Source organism: Saimiri boliviensis, chromosome 2, assembly GCF_048565385.1.
Source record: "Saimiri boliviensis isolate mSaiBol1 chromosome 2, mSaiBol1.pri, whole genome shotgun sequence".
Lineage (NCBI taxonomy): Eukaryota > Metazoa > Chordata > Mammalia > Primates > Cebidae > Saimiri > Saimiri boliviensis.
The window spans coordinates 12310764-12333913 of NC_133450.1; the positions used below are offsets into that span (position 1 = coordinate 12310764).

At 47.5% G+C, this 23150-nt stretch overlaps 1 protein-coding gene across 3 annotated transcripts in view; it reads left to right on the top strand.

Annotated features, from left to right (window-relative positions):
* The first annotated feature begins 18559 nt into the window (after nucleotides 1-18559).
* MEGF11 (multiple EGF like domains 11) overlaps nucleotides 18560-23150 on the top strand; it is a 398263-nt gene continuing 393672 nt past the window's right edge. For all 3 annotated transcript variants that reach the window (XM_074392772.1, XM_039468640.2, XM_039468641.2), the window contains exon 1: nucleotides 18560-18705. The gene's annotated coding sequence lies outside the window, so the exon portion shown is untranslated. The remainder of the gene's footprint in view (nucleotides 18706-23150) is intronic.

Here is a 23150-nt window from a genome sequence, read left to right on the forward strand (position 1 = left end):
TCGCGCCATTGCACTTCAGCCTGGGTAACAAGAGCGAAACTCTGTCTCAAAAAAAAACCCAAAAAACTGCTAATTTATGCACTGGGCTTCTCCATATCACCCTGCACAGTGGTTCACATTAAACAGAAAAGTAGATGCAACCCACATATAATTGGCGATGGCTGGGCTGCGTTATGACCTTATTTTCACTGATAAAGACAAATCTCATAACTCACTGGTAGCAATGTCAGTCCTTTATCTTGCCTTGGACTCATGAGGATGCAAGTCACATCCACTGAGCCTGTTCCAAGTGTGACAAGGAAACTCGGGCAGCCAATCATCACAAAGGTGATTCATTCATTTGCATCGAGAAATCCTGTTGGTTAGAAAGCAATAAAAGTGTTTGAGCTTCTTTTTTTTTTTTTTTAACCCCCCCAACTCTATAAGTGGCTCACTCACTCTAGTTAAATATATGCCTTCACTCATCTCGCAGAGCTGCTGTAAAAAATAACATTTGGCAGTGGGAAGTGGGACTTTTGCTTGAGGAACTGATGTGTATATATAATATTTGTACATTTCTTAGATGGCCATGGACACTTGTCAATGCTTTTGTGTTCCAAAGACTTGTACAGATAAAATTTACTACGGTGTGGGTCTTGAGTTTTAAAGTATATGAGAGTATTCACAAAGTGTAAGGTTGCAGAATGAGGTGATAAGAAAAACAAGGGGACTAGAGCAGTGGAGTGGTGACATTAAGTGAAGCATTTATTTAGTTTGACTCACATGCCAGTCATCAGAAAGCGGGGTGCTGTCTTTCCCCAGGCGCCCTGCCTGCTCTCCATCTCAGAGTCCTGGTTGTCCCTGTCTGTTTCTGCTCTCTGCCTGGTTCTTTGAACCCTGATGTTGGCCGCAGAGGCCAGTTGAGAGCCATGCAACCCAGCCAGGGCCTTGGAACACTGAACAGATTCCAGGAGACCTGAAGTAGTAGCCCAAGGAAAATGGAGACATAGTGTTTGGGGGTGGAGGTGAAGGTGGGGCTGTGGAGTGTCCTTGAGTGCCTAAAGGCTGGTTCCTCTGCTGGGGCACAAATTGGTTGGGAGCCTAGATGTTTATTTTCTTTTTCTTTTCCTTTTTTAATTTTTGCGATGGAGTCTCGCTCTTGTTGCTCAGGCTAGAGTGCAATGGCTCACCGCAACCTCTGCCTCCCAGGTTCAAGCGATTCTCCTGCCTCAGCCTCCCAAGTAGCTGGGATTACAGGTGTGCATCACCACACCTGGCTAATTTTACATTTTTTTTTCTTTTCTTTTCTTTTTTTTTATTGAGACTGAGTTTCGCCCTTGTTACCCAGGCTGGAGTGCAACGGCGTGATCTCGGCTCACCGCAACCTCCGCCTCCTGGGTTCAGGCAATTCTCCTGCCTCAGCCTCCTGAGTAGCTGGGATTACAGGCACGAGCCACCATGCCCAGCTAATTTTTTGTATTTTTAGTAGAGACGGGGTTTCACCATGTTGACCAGGATGGTCTTGATCTCTCGACCTCGTGATCCACCTGCCTCGGCCTCCCAAAGTGCTGGGATTACAGGCTTGAGCCACCGCACCCGGCTAATTTTGCATTTTTAGACAGGGTTTCTCTATGTTAGTCAGGCTGGTCTCAAACTCCTGACCTCAGGTGATCCGCCCATTTTGGCCTCCCGAAGTGCTGGGATTGTAGGTAGATGTTTATTTTCAAAGCAGACGCTGTATCTTCCTTTACACTTTGTGCTGTGCTGAGTACAATGTTGGTACTGGATGAATGTTAATAATAGCAGCCATAACGATGATGACAATAGAAATGTAGTAATTTCACCCCCTGTATGCCAAGGAAGCTTCAGAGACTTAAGTGTTTCTTTTGATTGACATTAACGTGCCCAGGGGCAGGGTCCTTGTCCAGTAGACTCTGCCCCTCGGTATTTTTCCTGTTCTCCCAGTTGCTTGGAAAGGCTGTGGGAGGTAGGCAAGAGGTCCTAGAGGCCAGGACTTCCTGCATGTTCATCTTCAGAACAGTTACTCTGAGAACCCCACATGTCTTGTCTGTCAGTCAGACCCCTCTGTCCAATGAGACCTTTAAAGAAACAATAATGATACCTTCATTTTAATTATTCTCTCTCTTTTTTTGGATTTTTTTTTTTTTTTTGGTCTTACTTCAGGATTGCACCTTTTAAATAAGCTATACCAGAGTTTCTTCCTTCCCCTCTTGTGCATAATTAATGACAGTGGGAGGTATACTTTGGTCTTATTTTCTTATTTGATTATACTGATTTTGGTTTAAAACAGGACCCATTTACATACCGAAAAGATACATTTTCTGATTCAGTGAGGGTTTTTCCTTCTAATGTGTTGGAAGATGACATAGCTGTGAGATGGCCCGAGTCTGGGCACCAAACTAAGCTTGCCTTGCTCTGGATGAAGGATAAGGGGCCTCAGTGGGGACTCCAGCTGCTGCAGGAGAGAGCCCTATGTCTTCTAGAGGACTGGTGTTTTGCCATAAGTAGCAGCCATCATGGTGGGAAGTCAAAGTTGGGATGGCAGCTCCAGGAAATGTCCCAGGGGAATGCAGTGGTGGCTGTCTCTAAAGGTGAATGGTCTACTAGTTGCTCTTTCTTGGCCAGCATAGCACCTGGCCTGGCAGTTGTTATATTCCATTGCCCTTCCTCCTCCTCTTCCTTTTAGATTCTGGTCCAGCGTTGCCTTCCTGGGGTACTGCCACTTTCTTCTTCCTAGAGTCCATGTGATTCAATGGTAAAAAATATGAGCATTGGAGGCCAAGACCTTGGTTTGGGTCCCAGCTTGGCCACTTGCTGGTAATGCAGTCTTGGGCAAGTGGCTTACCCTTTGAACTCTGGGGCCCTCTTCTGTAAAAAAGGGACATGATGTCTCCTTGGCAGGGTGGTTGGGAAGGGTGTATATGGCAATGAATACTAAGTGCAAAATGCCTCCTGGCATGAGGCAGCTTCTCCATTAATGTTCGTTGACCCTTTCTGTTGTAGGATATATATGAGTGAGTACCTGGAAGGGTGGGCAGATATTTGAAGGCTGAATGATAAAGATAGTAATTCTTGACAACACACATACACGTGCGTTCGTGTGCACACACACACACACACACACACACACAACGTCTGTCCTATCCTCTGTGTCCCCACCCATCCTTCTCTCATGATCCTTTTCCACTGCCTCCAACTCCATAGGGTTTACCTTGATTTTTTGCAGCCTACATTGATCCTTCCCAATTCTTTGTACTCATTGCCTCCACCACACAACTGAACATTTCATTATGAGTCGTCATGGTTTGTATATGAAGATCTTTTCTCTCTAATAACGTAAGCTCCTTGGGAAGGGATTGAGCATGATTCCTTTCCTTGTGTCCTTTGCAGCATCCAGCACAGCACCGAGCATGCAGTAAATGTTTCATAATTGATTGTTAAGTGCAGTGCCATTACCAGGCCTACCTGACGGCAGAGAATGTATTTTATTTGTTTTTGTGTGTGTCTCCACAGCAGTTCACCCAGTGCTAAGCACGTAGGCACTCATAGGTCCTCAGTAAACATTTGTCAGATTAAAATTACCTTTTGCTCTTAGCCATTGACACGAAAAGTATACGAAAGACCTTGGTAGTAAAAGCTGAGTCTACAGAAGGTTCTGAAATGTCTGGGATTTGGGGAAGGCATATCTGCCTTTCTAGCAGTTTGTAAATTGTGTCACGGAAGGGCAGAAGGAGCATTGCAGAGGGAGCTTTTGGTCTGAACTGAACGCCTTATCCGATATTGCCTCCTAGACTCGGTCTGGAACCAGGCAGCCCTGTGGCTTCTGGTAGAAATCACGTCTCTTCTTGACTCAGAAGCCTTTTGGGAATTTTTCACCTGTCAGTGATTCTATTGACAGCTCTGTTTTTTTTTTTTCTTTTTTTTTTTTTCCTGATAGGTTTGATCTTGGCCCATAATCCTTGAATAGACAAAACTTCTAAGGAAACAGATTTCCATTGGACTGGAAGTCGATCATGCTGCCCCAAGAATATGAAATTAGGCTACAGGGGAGGTGGTTAATTTTCAATTATCCACAGGTTGGAGGCAGCAGGGGGCTGCTTATCATGAAGTCACCTTGAGAAGGGTGACTAGGAAACTCAGCTGGGTCCTCATCTCAGGGAAGCTTCTGCCCACTCCCCCAGCCTGCCCTGAGGCTCTTTGTCCTTCTGGATGTATGCACAGCTCTGGCTCCATGTCCTTTTGGGCCTCCAGCTGAGGGAAGCCCCGTGCCTGGGGGTCACCATGTTCTCTGACCTCGAGAACTCAGTTCTGTAGGTCTGTGTGCCTGTGTCCAGTTAACACAGTGAGTGCTACAGGAGCCATGAGATGCAGCCTTGTAGGCTGGGTTTAAGAAAAACAAAAGGCCGGGCACTGTGGCTCACTCCTGTAATCCTCACTTTTCGGGAGGCTGAGGTGGGAGCATTGCTTGAGGCCAGGAGTTTAAGGCCAGCCTGAGCAACAAAAAATAAAAAAAAATTAGGCTGGTATGATGACACACACCTGTAGTCCCAACTTCTTGCAAGGTTGAGGTCCGAGGATTGCTTGAGTCCAAGAGTTTGAGGTTTTGGTGAACCAAGAATGCCCCACTGCACTCCAGCCTGGGTGACAGAGCAAGACTCTGTCTCAAAACAAAACAAAACAAAATACCAGCAAAGGTATAACCCAAAGCTCCGACCCTGAGCTAGCTTCATGCAGTTCAGGGTCAACATACATGGGTGGTCAGGGGAAGTCCAGCTCTGCCATCGTTCCACATAGCCTGAGTTTTTTTATTTTTATTTTTTTGAGACAGGGTCTTGATTTGTCACCCAGGCTGGAGTGCAGTGGTATGATTACAACACACTGCAGTCTCCGCCTTCCAGGCTCAGGTGATCCTCCCACTTCAGCCTCCCAAGTGGGTGGGGCCACAGGCACTGCAGCATAATGCTGGGCTAATTTTCGTGTTTTTAGTAGAGACAGGGTTTCACCGTGTTGCCCAGGCTGGTCCTCAAGCGATTCTCCTGCATAGGCCTTGCAAAGAATTAGTATTACAGGTGTAAGCCACCCCACCAGGCCACACGGCCTGATTTCTTTCAGCCTCTGGTGGCACTGTCCTCACAGTGAAGAGCAAGGATCCCTCCCCGTCCAGCTCATGAGAATTCCAGGGCAGCGACGCAGCTGTCCGGGAGGGGGCTTTCTTCGTGTACGGTCTGCGGGCTTTCATTAATTCACAAAGCACTGTCTGTGAGGGAGCCAGGCAAGTGGCATTATTATTTCCATCAATCACCCAATACTGAAGAAACTGAGGCAGCTGAGGGTGAGGAAGCCTGCCGAGCTGGCTTATTCATTGGGAGGAGAAGGTGGAGGCTGGGAAGGCTCAGGCAGCCCAGGCCTGGCTCTCTCTGCCAGGGGCTCGGAGGTGAAGACCCAAGGAAGACAGTGTGGCTTGGCCTGCACCAGCCGCATTTTGAGGCACCCCACCGCCGCCGTTTTCTTTCTGGGTTCCCACATCAAATCCATTTTGATTCAGTTTGGGTGTTCTGGAGTAGTGGAAGGAAACGGGGTTTGAAAGAGGTCACCTCCATTACTCAGCATTATTAATGATGTTGTCAGCCATTAAAATCCCAAAAAACTAGGAAACTAATAAATTTTACATATTGAAAAATCACAGGTGGATCAGGCAAATGGATAAATTCTTAAAAGTATTTAATAGCTGTTAAGAGGACAGAATGATAAATTCAATATTGAAAACCAATATCAGATTCACAATTACAGGCCATTTATCATAACCAACTGCATGGACAGCATCTTATTGCAGGGAGCACCGTGTGATTCATACACAGAGACCCAGAACAAGTCCATATGAAACGAGAAATAAATCTGCTTTACGTATTGGAAACTTATTTCCACTTCCTATCTTTATTGCCAACAATAATGTTAGCTTTCAAGAACAAATTGTTACACATTAAACCTATGCATAATAAGCCCAATTGAGTCAAAAACTTCCCTAAAAAGAGCTTTAAATTATTCCAAATTGGGTTATTAGCTTAACTCTAATTCCTCTGAGAGAGCCCCAAAGTCAGTGAGTTCAGCACGGAACCAGACAGTTGGTTACCCAGATTGGGCCCCCAAGATCTGGATTTGTTCTTTCTCTTCCTTTCTTCCTCCTCCCCTGAAGAATTAACAGTCAGGCTAAGAACAAACATAACATTTAACACATGTGTTAATTTAACAAATTGCAAGAAAATTGCAATTTATATTTTCAATTTTAAAATGAATTTTTGCAACTTTTCAGTATAAAGAAAATAAAGTGAGATGAATTATTGTGCTTTCTTTGAATACATGAGTGACTATGAGTAAGTGAAATGATTTGAGTTTGGACCCTTAGGTGTCACTGACAGGGTGCCAGCTTTGTCAATATTTTATCTCCAGACATCTTAGGATCAAGGGACAGGGAGGTGATTTTGCTGTTTTGTTTCTCATCCTGCTGACAATTCCAGGCTGACCCAGCTGACACAGAATGGATTTTTTTTTAAACTGTATCTTTTCCTGATTTCAAGAATGAGGTGTTCAAGTGCAGAAATTTTGGAATGCATAGGGGAAAAAAAATCACCTGCAACTTTTCCCAGAGGCCACTGCCAGTTGCATTTTGAAATATTTCTTTTTCATTTTTTTTACTGTGCATTTTTTCTTTACAAATTGAGATTATATGATTCTATCCCATGCAATTATAATTTTAATGATTAAGTAATGCACCATTTTATAAGGGATCCTTTTCTAATGCTGGCTACTTAGGTTGCTTTCAACTTTTCCCGGTTATGCAATAATCATCTTTATACATGCATCTTTGGGTGAATTTCTGATTATTTCTGTAAGATTTGTTCTCAGAAATGTCATTACTGGGTTTAAGAGTGTAAACATTTTAAGGCTTTTGATATGTTCTTTTTTTATTTTCTTTTTTTTGAGACAGAATCTTGCTCTGTCACCCAGGCTGGAGTACAGTGGTGGGATCTCAGTTCACTGCAACCTCTGCCTCCTGGGTTCAAGTGACTGCCTCAGCCTTTTGAGCAGTTGGTATTATAGGAGCACACCACCACACCTGGCTAATTTTTGTATTTTTTAGTAGAGAAGGGGTTTCACCATATTGGCCAGGCTGGTCTCGAACTCCTGACCTCGTGATCTGCCCGTCTTGGTTGCCCACAGTGCTGGAATGACAGGCTTGAGCCATCACGCCTGGCCATCCCTTTGATATGTTCTAAGGCTAAAAAGAATGTTATGTAAACCTCTACTTTGTGAATCTGTTTATTGTTTGTACAAGCTGCAGCCACAGCCTAAAAGTTAAGATCGTGGACTTTGGAGTCAGACACGTTTGCATTTAAGTTCCAGGTCCGCTACAGACTAGCTGAGAAATTTAACTACTCTTAGCCTCCATTGCCTCATCTGTAAAATGGGATCATGACACTTACATCTCAGGGTTGTTGTGAAGATAAAATGCAACAATGCCTGTTGGATACTTAGCAAGGCACCTACCTGGTACAGGGTAGACATTTCATAAAAAATAGTGTATTAGTCTGGTTTCATGCTGTGGTTAAAGACATACCTGAGACTTGGCAATTTACAAAAAAAAAAAAAAAAAAAAAAAAAAAAAAGAGGTTTAATTGGACTTACAGATCCACATGGCTGGGAATGAGTCACAATTATGGCCAAAGTGGAGAAGGAGCAAGTCACGTCTTACATGGATGGTAGCAGGCAAAGAGAGAGAGTTTGTGCAAGGAAACTCTGCTTTATAAAGCGATTGGATCTCATAAGACTTATTCAATATCAGGAGAACAGCATCAGAAAGACCTGCCCCCCATGATTCAATTTCCTCCCACCCGGTCCCTCCCACAACATGTGAGAATTCAAGGTGTGATTTGGGCGGGGACACAGCCAAACCACATCAAATGGTATTGATGTTTATTCAGTTATGTGTATGTGACAGAGTATTAGAATGTATGTCTTTATATATAATAGATGCATAAAGGCATCATATAATTTTAAAAATTTTATGCTTTAGTAATATTCTCCATTATCTCCAGAGTAAAATTCTACCTTGTTATCATTCTATATCTTTCTCCATCAGAGCCCAGCTCACCTTTCCAACCTTTTCCTCTCTCTTTCCTGGCAGTTACATTTTGCTCTACCTGCCCATGGCATGTCTCCCTTGAGTGTGCCATGTGCCTCCTATCACTGTGCCACGTCACTACCCTCTCTCGTCTGTCATTTACCTTCTTTTCACTGTTTGCCAGATTCTACTCATCTATTTAGGCTTGGCTCAGGTGTCCCTACTTTTTTTTTTTTTTTTTTTTTTGAGACAGAGTTTTGCTCCTGTTGCCCAGGCTGTAGTGCAATGGCATGATCTTGGCTTACTGCAGCTTCCACCTCCTGGGTTCAAATGATTCTCCTGCCTCAGCCTTCTGAGTAGCTGGGATTACAGGTGCCATCACCATGTCTGGCTAATTTTTTTGTATTTTTAGTAGAGACAGTATTTCACTATGTTGGCCAGGCTGGTCTCGAACTTCTGACCTCAGGCAATCTACCTGCCTTGGCCTCCCAAAGTGTTGGGATTACAGGCATGACCACCACGCCTGGCCAAGGTGTCACCACTTTTATCAAACCTTCCCTAATACCTTTGCAGACAAAATGAATGTGTTGGTCCTCCATGCTCTCATAGCATCTTGTGTATACCTGGGTTGCAACATCTCTCAATCTCACTGGTTACAATGAGTCAGCTGTGTTTCAAGCTCCCCCACCAAACTTGGAGCTCTTTAAAGGTCAAGATCAGGCCGGGCGCAGTGGCTCAAGCCTGTAATCCCAGCACTTTGGGAGGCCAAGGCGGGTGGATCACGAGGTCAAGAGATCGAGACCACCCTGGTCAACATGGTGAAACCCCGTCTCTACTAAAAATACAAAAAATTAGCTGGGCATGGTGGCGTGTGCCTGTAATCCCAGCCACTCAGGAGGCTGAGGCAGGAGAATTGCTTGAACCCAGGAGGCGGAGGTTGCGGTGAGCCGAGATCGCGCCATTGCACTCCAGCCTGGGTAACAAGAGTGAAACTCCGTCTCAAAAAAAAAAAAAGGTCAAGATCATCTTATTAATCTTCGTTTTCTTTAGCGCCTACTACAATGCATGATACAATAAAAGGGGTCAATAAAAGTTTATTAAATGTAACATAGGTCGTGGGTATGATCAAAGAAATCAATACATGGCTTTTAAAGGCAAATTGAATTTCAACTGAATCGAAAGCTGATTGGACTTTAATTTTTTATTTATTATGAGATCTTAAATACAAAGGCATTTTGTGCAGTTGTGTTTTCTAAGCCTTGAAATACTTAATGCAATTTGTAAAGCGTTTCTAGGCAAATTGCTATGATTTTAAAGCTCAGGAAAGAGAGAGTATTGAGTTATTCGAACCCTGAATTTCCTGTCTAGGCTTAAATAATATTATAGCCAAAGCTGAAGTTTAAAACAGTCTTCATATTGACTCGACACAGCAATTAACTAGCCTGGTAAAATACCTGGGTTGTGTCTAATTGACAAGCACCCACTTTATCATTATTTTTGTGTATTTGGCTTAGCATTGGCTAAGAACAGTGCTTGGCACATCATAGGCACTCAATCAATATTTGCCAAATGACCACATGAATCAGCAGTCACATTTGGTGTGACCCAATCTGCATTTACTTGGGGTTGCCTAGTACAGCTTGACAAATCTTTATAGAGTGCTTTCTATGTTCCAGACACCTTGCCAAGGAGCTGAGAGTATGATGATGAATAGCATATGGTTCCTGTCTTCACGATGCTCAAAGTCTGGTATGGGGAACAGACACATAACAGATAAATGCAGTACGCTGTGGTTAGTGCAAAGAGAGGCCTTTGCACATGGTGCCAAGAAACCCAGAGGAAGGGTGTTTGGTTCAACCCAGGGGCTTCAGGGAGGATTATCTAGGAGAGAATATACCTGACTTAGTCTTGCTGGATGAGTAAGAGTTAGTGTGAAGAAAGAGGTCATTCCAAGCACAGAAGCATCACTAGCAAAGACAAAAATATGATATACCATTCATTAACTAATCCAGTAAATTTTCACTGATGGCCTATTATATCCAGGTGTTGTTCTAGATGCTGGATATATAATGGCAAAGAAAGCAAGGTCCCTTCCTCATGGAACTTGTGTTCTTGTGGGCACAGGGCCCACAAACCTCTTTCAGCATTGCTGGAGAACAAATGTGGAGAAGGGAGTGGTGGCAGAGGAAGCTAACGAAGAGGAGGATATTTTGCTTAATGTGTGAGAATTGATACCCTCCCTACTTCCACAAAGGATTTGAGGTGCTTATAAAAAGCTAAGAATTTGCCAAGTCAAGCTACCACTAGGCCAGAGTCCCAGACCCTCTCTCTCGAGGAGATTCTTCTGCTTCCCCGAAAGTCTGTTGGTTTCCACAAGGAACCTGCCAACAGTGCTGGAGAGAAAAGGTTGTTCCTGGACACTGCCTGCTCCTAGAAATCCACCTGGGTTGATTTAGTGGTTTGGATTGTGAGTCAAGGCAGCAAGCAGGGAGCCTGGCACATAGTAAGAACTTCATAAATGTTTGTTGAATGAAAACATGTGTTATTGAGCAACCAAGGGGGATGACTTTATCTGCAAAACAAAGGAGTAGCTAATCCCTTTGAGCTTTGACTTGAGTCTAAGAATGAATGGCATTATAAGCTTCCTGGAAAATAAGATGGCTCCTACTCCAATACCCTGCTCAACCCAAGTCAAAGGCTAAAGAGCCACAAGTATAATAAAACCCATATGTTTTTATTTCCAAGTCCATCCATCCATCCATCCACCCATCTATCATCCATCCATCCATCCATCCATCCACCCACCCACACACCCACTGTTAGACCAGGCAGTGTGCAAGACACTGGAGATACTGAAATGACTATGGTATTTACCATACAATGGTAACAGGTAGACCTGTAAACATATGATCAAACTACAGTGAGAAAAGTGCCAATCAGGGCAGGTAAACAGGTAGGGTAAAGGAACTAAGGAAGGCCTTAGTGATAAGCAGAGGTTTTTTTGTTTTGTTTTTTTTTGTTTTTGAGACGGAGTTTTGCTCCTGTTACCCAGGCTGGAGTGCAATGGGGCGATCTCGGCTCACCGCAACCTCCGCCTCCTGGGTTCAGGCAATTCTCCTGCCTCAGCCTCCTGAGTAGCTGGGATTACAGGCACGCGCCACCATGCCCAGGTAATTTTTTGTATTTTTAGTAGAGACGGGGTTTCACCATGTTGACCAGGATGGTCTCGATCTCTTGACCTCGTGATCCAGCCACCTCGGCCTCCCAAAGTGCTGGGATTACAGGCTTGAGCCACTGCGCCCGGCCGATAAGCAGAGTTTTAAAGGATAAGATGAGTTTGCCAAGTTTAAAAGAGAATGGGAAAGGCATTAAGGTTCTGAGAACAGCAGAAATAAGATGAGGAAGCACGGCCAGGTGCAGTGGCTCATACCTATAATCCCAGCACTTTGGGAGGCTGGGGTGGGTGGTGGGAGTTCAAGACCAGCCCAACCAATATGCAGAAACTCTAACCCTGGCTCTACTAAAAATCCAAAATTAGCCAGGTGTGAGTGCTGCATTCCTGTAATCCCAGCTACTCGGGAGGCTAAGCCAAGATTGCACCATTGCGCTCCAGCCTGGGCAACAAGAGTGAAACTCTGTCTCAAAAATAAAAAAAAAACATCAGGAAGCCCAGAACACTATGGGGGATTGAGAATGGGCAAATAAATTGGTGTGGTATCAGGTATAATTTAATTTAAAAGTTGACAGAGTATCGAAGGTGAGGAGACAAAAGAAAAATGTTTAGAGGTGCAAATTTTTCTAATTGTCTGTTGCAAATGAAATGAAAACAATGGCTGAGCTCAGTGACTTATGCCTTTAATCCTAGCACTTGGGAGGCTGAGGTGGGAGAACTGCTTGAGGCCAGGAGTTTGAGACCAGCCTGGGCAACAAAGTGAGACCCTGTCTGTACCAAAAAAAAAAACAAAAAATTAGCCAGGCTTGGTGGCCCATGCCTGTGATCTCAGCTACTCAGGAGGCTGAGGCAGGGACACCACTCGAGCCTAAGAGTTTGAGGCTGCACGGAGCCATGATCACACCTCTGCATTCCAGCCTGGGCAACAGAGTGAGACCCTGTATATATATACATATGAAATAGTATAGAAGAAGTATGATTACATTGATTTCAGTCAGAAGGCTACTCTCCACCTAATGGTGGTGTTATAATTATTTTTCTTGTGGTAGCATTTCTTTACATCTGCTTTGGACCCCAAATCAAAGCAAATCAGAATATGACGAGGGTATGTCCGTGATGACAGTTATTTGATGGAGAATGCATTAGCTCTCTTTTGTGAGTAAGCAGTTTATATCCTGCCAGGTAATATCCTGCTATGGCACAAGGACTATTTCCAGTGATTTAACTTTGACCCCTAACAAACCACATTTTATAATTACTTATTAGGCAGAGGACATCATTAATATATAACTGTACCTTATGTAAAATCCACACATGTGGAGAGTTAAATTTATTCATTCAGCTCTTGAATCTCAAATCTTCCAAGGACTTTCACGAATCTTCATGATGCCTCTGAAAATTGCGTTTTGCCTCCGATTCTTTTATTTCTGTTAAAAAAGTTTCAGAAATTCATGTTGCTGGTCCTCAGTCCACAAAGTAGAGTTTCTTCTTTTGAACAAATTGGTGTTGGACAAAGAACAACACAGAAATTGGTTCCAGATTATCTTGTGCCTGTGGGAGGATTGAGGGCTTAAGACAGCATGCATTTCACAGTGTCATATTTGGCCCCTTTTCCTAGTAAACATGGAGGAAGGCGACCAAGAGACCCCAATCCAGGTTTCCCTGGATGCAAGGAAATTCAGTATCTAAATGCCACATTTTCTGGTACTGCCTAGCAATGTTATAATAGTGGAGCCCCATAATAAATAATAGTGTAATAATGTCATCATGATAACCTATAATTTAAATAAATCCGTGAAAATGAAGAATGGAGAGATCTCCAGTACCAGCTTCTGAGAATGAGTCACAGACTCAATTCTCAATTCAAAGCAATTGGCACTTCTGATGTATATACACAAATAGATCTCCACCAATCTCATTAAATATTCAATCCATATTCAAAGTTATTAAATATTGAACATGATTTAATAAATACAACCAAGTTAATCAAGACTTCGATTGGTAGTTGTGGGTTCATAAAAAAGCTTGTGAAAAGAGTCATGCCACTTGAGTCTTATTTTGATGCTGTTTTTAAAAAAGTGCAGGAATTGTGTTATATTTGTGTGTGCAGGGGAACGTTTGGGTTGCTTTCGTGTGTGCGTAGGTGTGTTGGGTTGTCATCTCCCACTAATTTGTGTACTGGGCAGGATTGCGGTTATATTTGCAGATGTGTTTGGTGTAGATCAGTGTATGTTCTATCAGCAGATGTAATGCTGGTGAGTTACCTTAGACACTGGTTGTGCAATAGTTTCTTCTCTGTACCTCATTGATGGCTAGGACCACAGGGGTCCCACAGTTCTTTATAATTCTTCGGGGGTATTTTCTGAAGGTTACTTTCAGGGTTGCGTATGTGCATTTGGTCCCTGAGAGTGAATGTCTCCCTAGGTTGCCTTAGTCTCAGTCCCATAGTGCAAGACACTACAGCATTGAGAAAAGAGCTTTGAACAAGCTTGAGTCCAAATTCAGGTTCTGTCATTTCCTGGCTATGTGGCCTAGGGTAAATTACCTTCTTTGGCCCTCAGTCTTTCCTCTGTAAAAGGGAAATAAGAATGCCTACTATACAGAATTGTCATGAAGTTTAAATAATTTCATGTGTGTATCTTATTAATAAATTATAGTATTCTACTTACTCTTGTAACAAGGCAAGGCCCTAAGCTAGGCTTTGTATCAGATATGATGGTAAATAAGACATGGTATTGACCCCAAATATTTAGTGTGGTGGGGAGGGAGACATCCCTCCTTCAGGCACTCTGACATGTTATGTTCCACTTAAAGGTTTTTTTTTTTTTTTTGAGACGGAGTTTCGCACTTGTTACCCAGGCTGGAGTGCAATGGCGCGATCTCGGCTCACTGCAACCTCCGCCTCCTGGGCTCAGGCAATTCTCCTGCCTCAGCCTCCTGAGTAGCTGGGATTACAGGCATGTGCCACCATGCCCAGCTAATTTTTTTTGTATTTTTAGTAGAGACGGGGTTTCACCATGTTGACCAGGATGGTCTCGATCTCTTGACCTCATGATCCACCCGCCTCGGCCTCCCAAAGTGCTGGGATTACAGGCTTGAGCCACCGCGCCCGGCCCACTTAAAGGTTTAAAAGATCCCACAAATTCTGAAATCATTCAGTCACTCAACAAATTCCAGTCATCCCTGGGTCTGCTTTGTGGATATTCCTGCTTGGGGCTTTGAGTCAGAGTTCTGCAGGAAGATAGAGAGGGAAAGGCGATCTCTCATCAAGGAAAGGAGGGAGAGAGAAGGAAAACAAAGAGGATTCCCTGCCTGCACACTTAACTGAAGGGAAGACCACTGTGGCCTAAGCCTTGGACACTCTGTCTAGTGTTCTAGCCTTTGGATAATTTCTTTTTTTTTGTTTGTTTTTATTTTTATGTTTTTGGAGACTGAGTCTCACTCTGTTGCCCAGGCTGGAGTGCAGTGGTGTGATCTCGGGTCACTGCAACCTCTATCTCCCTGGTTCAAGCAATTCCCCCGCCTCAGCCTCCCGAGTAGCTGGGATTACAGGCATGCACCACCATGTACAGCTAAATTTTTTGTATTTTTGGTAGAGACAGGGTTTCACCGTGTTGGCCAGACTTGTCTTGAACTCCTGACTTCAGGCGATCTGCCCACCTTGGCTTCCCAAAGTGCTTGGATTACAGCATGAGCCACTCCGTCCGGCTGGGATAATTTATTTCTAAGAGAAGGACGTCCTCTTCCTTATTCACTGGAGATTTGGCCTCCTTACTCCTCACCCCTGTCCAGGCTGAAGTGTGCAGAGGGTGCAATTGCACGGGCTTATGGTCACATATGAACTCAGGCTTCAAATCCTTGGTTCTTCCAGGCCCCCTACTCTTTTTTTTTTTTTTCCCCTGTCTTCTGATCTTTGTGTGTAAGCTTTTTTTTTTTTTTTTTTTTTTTTTTTCTGGTAGGATCAACTAGGTATGTAAACTTTTTGATAGCAGGGCTATAGCATAGAACAGTGGATTTTTTTTTTTTTTTTTCAGGCGGAGTTTCACTCTTGTTACCCAGGCTGGAGTGCAATGGCGCGATCTCGGCTCACCGCAACCTCTGCCTCCTGGGTTCAGGCAATTCTCCTGCCTCAGCCTCCTGAGTAGCTGGGATTACAGGCACCCGCCACCACGCCCAGCTAATTTTTTGTATTTTTAGTAGAGACGGGGTTTCACCATGTTGACCAGGATGGTCTCCATCTCTTGACCTCGTGATCCACCCGCCTTGGCCTCCCAAAGTGCTGGGATTACAGGCGTGAGCCACCGCGCCCGGCCAGAACAGTGGATTTTTATCTCAAATATGCCCTTCAATGAGTAGCATGGTCTTAGATGGCATAGCTTCCCAAATGAACTTGTTGCAGCTGAGTTGAAGGTGGACATGGCAGTGGGCTGCTCGGAGTGGCACCTCCTGTAAGTAGGCACTCAGAGACTGACAAATGAATGATGTATCGTGGGCTCCACGTGACCCCGAGCCAACCTCAGAGATGTTTGCTAAACGTGTTTCTGGCTCTGTTGGGACATGTGTCCTTGGAGCCCTGCCATCTGGGTAGGGAAGGTGCAGCTTTATAGATCGATGTGGCTTTTTAGAGTGTGGCAGAAAACCAGGCAATCCCCAGCCCAGCGTGGAGGGAGCCAGCAATCCTCAGACGCACACTTCAAGCCTGGCAGGTGTGAGTGTGTAAGAGAAGGGGGAGGGAGTTGCTTCCTATTTATTGGTCATTGAGATGGAATGAGATGGTTATTCAGAAAGTCCTGTCTACCTTCCTAAACCTACCAGAATTGAAGTCCAAGACTTATAAGTGGATGGCTACCACAGAGAGGGAGAGTGGTGGCGCATGGGGGTAATTGCAACTCATAATGAAAATGGAAATGTGAAGATGAAGCAAAGATATGCAAAATCCTACCTTGTGCAGTATTTTTTTTTTTTTTTTTTTTTTTTTTTTTTTTTGAGGCGGAGTTTCGCTCTTGTTACCCAGGCTGGAGTGCAATGGCGTGACCTCGGCTCACCGCAACCTCCGCCTCCTGGGTTCAGGCAATTCTCCTACCTCAGCCTCCTGAGTAGCTGGGATTACAGGCACGCGCCACCACGCCCAGCTAATTTTTTGTATTTTTAGTAGAGACGGGGTTTCACCATGTTGACCAGGATGGTCTCGATCTCTCAACCTCGTGATCCACCCGCCTCGGCCTCCCAAAGTGCTGGGATTACAGGCTTGAGCCACCGTGCCTGGCCTCCTTGTGCAGTATTAATTGCTCACAGTAGTCAAGTGCTACTCTGTGCCAGGACCTGTGCTTCGGTGCATTATGTGGTTTCATTGGCACAGCTCACAGTATGGTCATCATTCCCATTTTACTGATAGGGAAACAGGTTAGTGACTGCCTGGTGTCACAGTAAGTGGTGGAGCAGGCATACACATTTGGCATCTATGATATCTACAAACTGTAGCACCTCAGAGCTGGAGAAAATCTTAGAGAACATCTAATTCAGCCTCTTTATAATCAGGTGGGGAAATGATGCCAGCCCTAAGATTTGCCCACAGTCAGGACTCAGGTGAGGCAGGGAGGCTCTGAAGGGGGAATTTAAAGTGGCACTCACCCTCTGTTGGGGACTCTGTGGGGCACTCCGCATGCCCCACCGAGTCCTAGCCTTCAGCAGATGTTTCTTCTGGTTTTGTGGTGTGAACCACAGAGGCCCAGGCCGGGCTTTATGGACTTGATTTGATATCCCAAAGTGAGGAACGAATAGAATATTGTGCGGAGTTTTGCCAGCACCCCAAAGTAGATTTTTACCCAGGGGCTGAGTGGAGGTACTACTTCTGATTGGTAGCACAGAAGGAGAGCAAACTCTGGCCCCAGAAATAAGGGGTGAAACTAGGAGAATCCTGGTCGTGTGGGGCCACAGGGTGGACTCCATGGGAACAGAGACTCCACGTCTCTCCTCCGGACGCCACTGGGCTGAAATGAGGAAGTGCCAGGAATAGCTTCTAGGGGAGGGACTTGCCCCATCAGACCCAGAAAGGCCTGGGAGGGTTAGGTGTGCAGACACACGGACAGACACACAGCTCCCAGTCTCAGGCATTAGGCCTGATTTATTTGCAAAAATTCCTCTCTCCACCTGTGTATGGCCACCTTTACAAGCCTGGGCCTTCCCGCTCCGGTTTTAGTTCAAGGACAAAAGAAGGCAACCCCCACGAACAAAGTACCATGCTATCATTCCTATCGCCTGTGATTGGGAGTCTGCTTTTCCTGGAGAGGGGTGGGAGGTAAGAGCCAGGTCTTTACCCCCGCCCGGCTCAGCCTCACTAGGAGTGTCCAGGAGCAGCCAGGTGGCCCCAGTTGCTGTCGCAGGGGGCAGGGGGAAGGCTTCCTCCCAGAGGCCCCAGGGACGTGAGCGCAGGAGCAAGCAAAGGGACGGGAACAAGCTGACCGGACTCTGGTGCCCTCGCACTCCCCGCATCAGTGCGGGAGCCCAGTCCCAGGCTGCAAGGAGCAGTGGGCGTCTCGACCTTGCCTGTAGTAGACCTTGGCAAGGCAAGTCTCTTGTCCTCTTCTCCTTGGGTCTCAGTTTACTCATCTCACCAGGCACGGCTCAGCCCGACTTGGGTCTTAACATTTTGAGGTCTTTGCTTTTCTTGCCATTTCCCTGGCCCAGACATTTCTCAAGCTCCTGTCTTGAGTCCCTATCTCCAGCCCTGCCCGTCCCTCTGAGTCCTCGGCCTGTTAGGAGCACCGCCTGGGGGTGCCCCTGGCTCCCTTTAACCCCCCGACCCCCACTCCCACGCCCGGGATCTCCCAACCATAGCACGAAGGAAAGGCGGAGTAGGGAAGAGAAGGGAGAGTAGACCCTCGAGAAGGTTAGAAGGAGGAGAAAATAGAAAATAGAGAAACAAGGGAGCAAGAGAAACGAGCAAAAGAACGAAAGTGGGGAGGAATGAGGTGAGATGCTGGAAAGGGTTGAATCGGAGGAAAAGGGGAATCCAAAGGCATGCTGAAGAGAGAGACTGAAGACAGGAAAAAGAACGAACGAGCGCGCGCAAAACAGCAGGGGCTGAAAGGACCAAAGAGAGAGAAAGAGGAAAAAAAAAGAGGGAGGGTGTGCGGGAGAGCGGAGGGAGGGAGCTGCGAGCCGGGAGGAGGGAGGCTGGGCGGGAAGGAGAGGGAGGGGCCGAGGGACTAAGCGAGTGGGGGCTGGCTCAGCAGCAGCCGCCGCGGCTCCAGCCGCCCGCCCGCTCGCTTGCTCAGTCGCTCAGTAGCTCCCGGTGCCCGCCGCCCGGCTGCTCGCAGCTCCAGCTCCTGCCCGGCGCTCTGGCCCGGCTCGGGCTCCTGGGTACAGGACCGCGCGACTGGCCGGCCGAGCCCCGGGCCGGCCGCGGGAGCAGGTAGGTGGCTGGGTGGGGACGGTGGGGACCGCGAGGATGCGGAGCCTCGGACTCCAAGGCGCACCAGGGGACATGGGAGTGGAGGTTCCGACCCCGGGGAGGGGACTTTGCAGCTCCGCGACTAACTTTTCACCAGCTCCGTGGATCCCCGGCCGCCCTGCTTGGGTCCCGGCTGCCGAAGCCAAGTTTGGCGCGGGAAGGAAGTGGATGCCGGGGCTTGCGGGAGCGCCAGGGGTTTCGAGCAGGACGTGGGGGCGCCTCGGTGTAGGCAGGCGCAGCCCTCCGGCCGCAGTCGGGATGCAGCGTCCGCGGCGCCTCCACGTGCGGGGGAAGACCAGAGAGCAGCCGCAAGGCGCGGGTGTTCCGGGGAGGGCGCCCACCCACCCCCTTGAGTCTGGGGACTCCGCTCTCAAGCTGCTCTGGGTACGCGGGCTGCGTGCACTGCACCGGCGCTTTCCCCGCTGGGGTCGGGACGCAGAGCCTGCGGGGACGCGGCAGGTTCCCCGCAGTGGCCAGCGGTGCTCCTCCTGGTCTCCAAGCCCCAGCAGGTGCCATGCACCCTTTTGCTTTTGGGAGAAGCGAAACAGAATATGTATCACCCTATTTCTTTTTCATCCCGTCCCCTTTACTCTATGCCGGGAAGTGCAGGACCCGGACGGCCATGTGGGTTGGCTTCCTGGACGGCCTTCCAGCCCTCGGCGGCGACCCTGGCTCCCAAAGTTAAAGGAGAAGCGAGTCACTCTCTGCGAGCGCCTGGAGCGTGGTCCCGAAGTTCCCAACTTCTCGCCCAGCCGTGGGCGGTAGTGTTGGAGGTGGGGAAATGGGTGGTGGTTGTGGCTCCTGGGACCTGCCGTGCGCAGCCGCCTTCCTCCTGGACTTGGTTTATTTTCCTAATTTGTTAGAAAAAAAATACTACTTAAAAATAGAATCGTTCCTCGCGGGCGTCAAGGCTCATTAGTGGGACGCAGCCATCACCTGTCCTGAGCCTGGGAGCGCCGAGCCTCGGCGTGGAGGTCCCCGGAGCCCCCGAACCCGGGCGGCTTCTCCTGGACCTGGACTCGCTGGCTCCATCCCGCGGCAGCCGCATCTCGGGATGCGTGCACCGCAGCCGGCGCTGCGAGGCCAGTGTGACTGTCTCCCGGGTGGTGATGCTCTCCGGAAAAATATTTCAAAGTGGGTCCTTTTCAGGATCGCCCACCCTCCATCCCTCCAAGAGCCGAGAGAACCGGGTCTTCAGCGGGTTGAAGGAGGCCTTTGGGATGGTTTGGGCTACCGGCCATCTCGGCTCGCTTGGGCAGGGGTCCTCGTGCCGGCTACCGGCGCTCCTCCGGCGCTCTGCCGGGGAAACAGGGGTTAAAGCCCGGGCTGCGGGGGTGGGGCGGCGCGCGGCGGCAGGCCGGGGCAATTGGAGCCTGTCCGGGGGCTCTGTCCCACAAGCTCCCGGAGTCGGAGGTGCAGGATTCGCCGACCTCTGCGGCTTCTCGGAGCCAGCGGAGACCCGGTCCAGCAGCTCTCTTTGTTGGGGTGCTGTCGGGAGATTCTCTTCAGAGGTTTAGGGGGTTTCGTGGGACCAAACTCGGGGCTTTGCGGAGAGGGTCTCTCTGCAGTCGCTCCCTGCAGATTGGGCGGGGTGCCCCGAGGGCATTGAACAGACGGTGAGCATCCTCTGCTCCTCTGGCGGATTTTCCTGGTACACACTATGCACCCGCTCTCTCCGTTGCTCACATTTTGTGTAAGCCGCTAGAAATTCCAGGTCTAGGACTGCAATTTTGCCGCTTCCTCCCACTCACAGATCAGCAAACTGAGGTCCTGAGAAGTGAAAAGCCCTGCTTAGAGCTGCTATACGGAGGAAGAGTAGGTAAACCAAGTCTCCTGACTTTTGAGTCAGGTCCTTTTCTAGTACTCCACGCGAACTTTACAGCTTTCTTCGCACAGGGCAGGTGCTCCCAGTCAGGCCACTGCACATCTTTGACAGGCTCCGGGCCTGGGTGTGTGTGAGGTTAGAGGCAAAGGATCCGTCTCTGGATTTTCAGGTTAGGTGCTGTGCTGGGAGCATCTCCCAGGATAAATCACTCTTGTGACAGTCTGTTGCATACCTGTTCTGTCCCTGCACCGGGCCCTGGGGGTAAATGGAGGCCACACAGAGGGCTCAGCCCCATCAGGTGCCATCTATAGGGAAAGAGGAGCCATTGATTTGTAGTCAAGGAAGTGAGTGCAAGTCGGCATTCTCAGGTGAAATCACTTCGGGAGGGGCTGGATTAGGGATGGTCCCTGGAGAAGGCAAGATTAGGAGCTGATCCTCAGTAGGTTTCCAGGTGGGGAAGGAGGGTTGTCAGGACACAGGGGGATGAGTCCCAAGAAGGAGGCGGGAAAGCTAGTTAAGTGGCTGGTCAAAGCACAGCACTGTAAGGGCCAATGAGCACTGGGCCTCTGAGTGAGAATCACTAGGGAAGCTACAAGAGCCAGTTGCTCAAAGAGTGCAAGCTTAGAACGCGGCCCCAGAAGTCTTCTCGGCCTAGACTTAGAGTGAGCAGTTGGCTGGCAAGTCAGTGCCCCAAGGCAGAGCCAAGGGTGTTGGAGTCAGATGGGCAATATTCTGGCTTTTGCTTCTTTTTTCCTTTCTCACGATTCCCAGGGGTTTCAATCATTCTCATTCTTTTGATCCGTCCCTTTTTTTCCCCCATTCCCTTTTTTTTTTTTTTTTGAGACAAGAGTCTCACTTTCTCACACAGGCTAGAATGCAGTGGCATGATCTTGGCTCACTGCAACCTCTGCCTTCTGGGTTCAAGTGATTTTCCAGCCTCAGCCTCCCAAGTAGCTGGGACTACAGGTGTGTGCCATCACACCCGGCTAATTTTTGTATTTTTAGTAGAAACGGGGTTTCACCATGTTGGCCAGGCTGGTCTCGAACTCCTGACCTCAAGCAGTCGTCCTGCTTCGGCCTCCCAAAGTGCTGGGATTACAGGCAGGAGCCACCTTTTGCCTCTTCTTTTGCCTCTTGCCCAGCCCTTTTGCCTCTTCCCAACCATAACTTTTAGCTACTTCAGTGTTCTGGGCTTATGAAAAGCAGGAACATGCAGTCAGCAAATAGTTCTTGAGCTCTTTCTTTGTGCTAGGCGCTGGTCTAGGCCCTTGGGATACAGTGATGAATCAGACAGGAAGTGTCCCATACCTTGTGATGCTGACATTCTTTTTTTTTTTTTTTTTTTTTTTTGAGACGGAGTTTCGCTCTTGTTACCCAGGCTGGAGTGCAATGGCGCGATCTCGGCTCACCGCAACCTCCGCCTCCTGGGTTCAGGCAATTCTCCTGCCTCAGCCTCTTGAGTAGCTGGGATTACAGGCACGCGCCACCATGCCCAGCTAATTTTTTGTATTTTTAGTAGAGACGGGGTTTCACCATGTTGACCAGGATGGTCTCGATCTCTTGACCTTGTGATCCACCCGCCTCAGCCTCCCAAAGTGCTGGGATTACAGACGTGAACCACTGCGCCTGGCAGTGATGCTGACATTCTAAGCTCTGTCCTCCATAGGCTTAAAGTCTAGTTATAGAACAGAGGCAAATATGTAAATGATGTCTGAAGAAGTCCTAAAATGGGACAATATAACAGAAATCTGAATCTCCCCTCTAGTGGCTCAAGGCTCCAAGGTGAAAGGTTTGAAGCTGTTGGCTGTGCAATTTACCCATGACCCCAGCTCCTGGTTGCCAGGAGTAACGCAGAGGCAGCTGCAGTGTGACCTTAGATGCAGCATCGAAGAACTGCTGCCAAGCAGGCTACAGTGGCAGGGAGCTGGTGAATGTTGGCAACTATGATCTTGCTAGGTATCCGTAGAGACTGGTGCCAGGTAACCATGTCCCTCTTAAATTTCAGCATCCTCAACTGGTGTGCTCTGGAGCTCCATTGTACAGATGGGTAAATGGAGGCCTGGATCTGCAGATTGGGAAGGCTGTGCAGTAAGAGGGGCCCAGCCCATATAGAATCCAGGTGTCCCTGATACCCGATTCAATTTAAAATGCTGATCATTTCTTCTTAGAAATGCATTTCTTCCTGGCACAGTAGTGATGCTCAGATTTCAGTGTGGAGGGCTTGTGAAAACACGTGTTACGAGGCCACACTCCCAACGTTCTGACTCAGTGGGTGTGGAATAGGTCCAGTAATTTGCATTTCTAAACAAGTTCCTAGGTGATGCTGATGCTCTAGTTCTGGAGACCACACTTTGAAAACCAATGTGGTAGAACGAGGGAAAGTGAATGATTTTATTTTTTGAGATTACAAAATTGGGGAGCCTGGAATGAAGGCTGTGATTTAGTTCTAGGAACTCATAGGACTTGCTATGTGCATCCCCTCCCCCTCACCCCCCAGGAGGCCATAGAATTAAAAGAATATTTTATCTTCATCAGCACACACACAGAGAGAATATATTGCAATGTAATTAGGGAATAAATA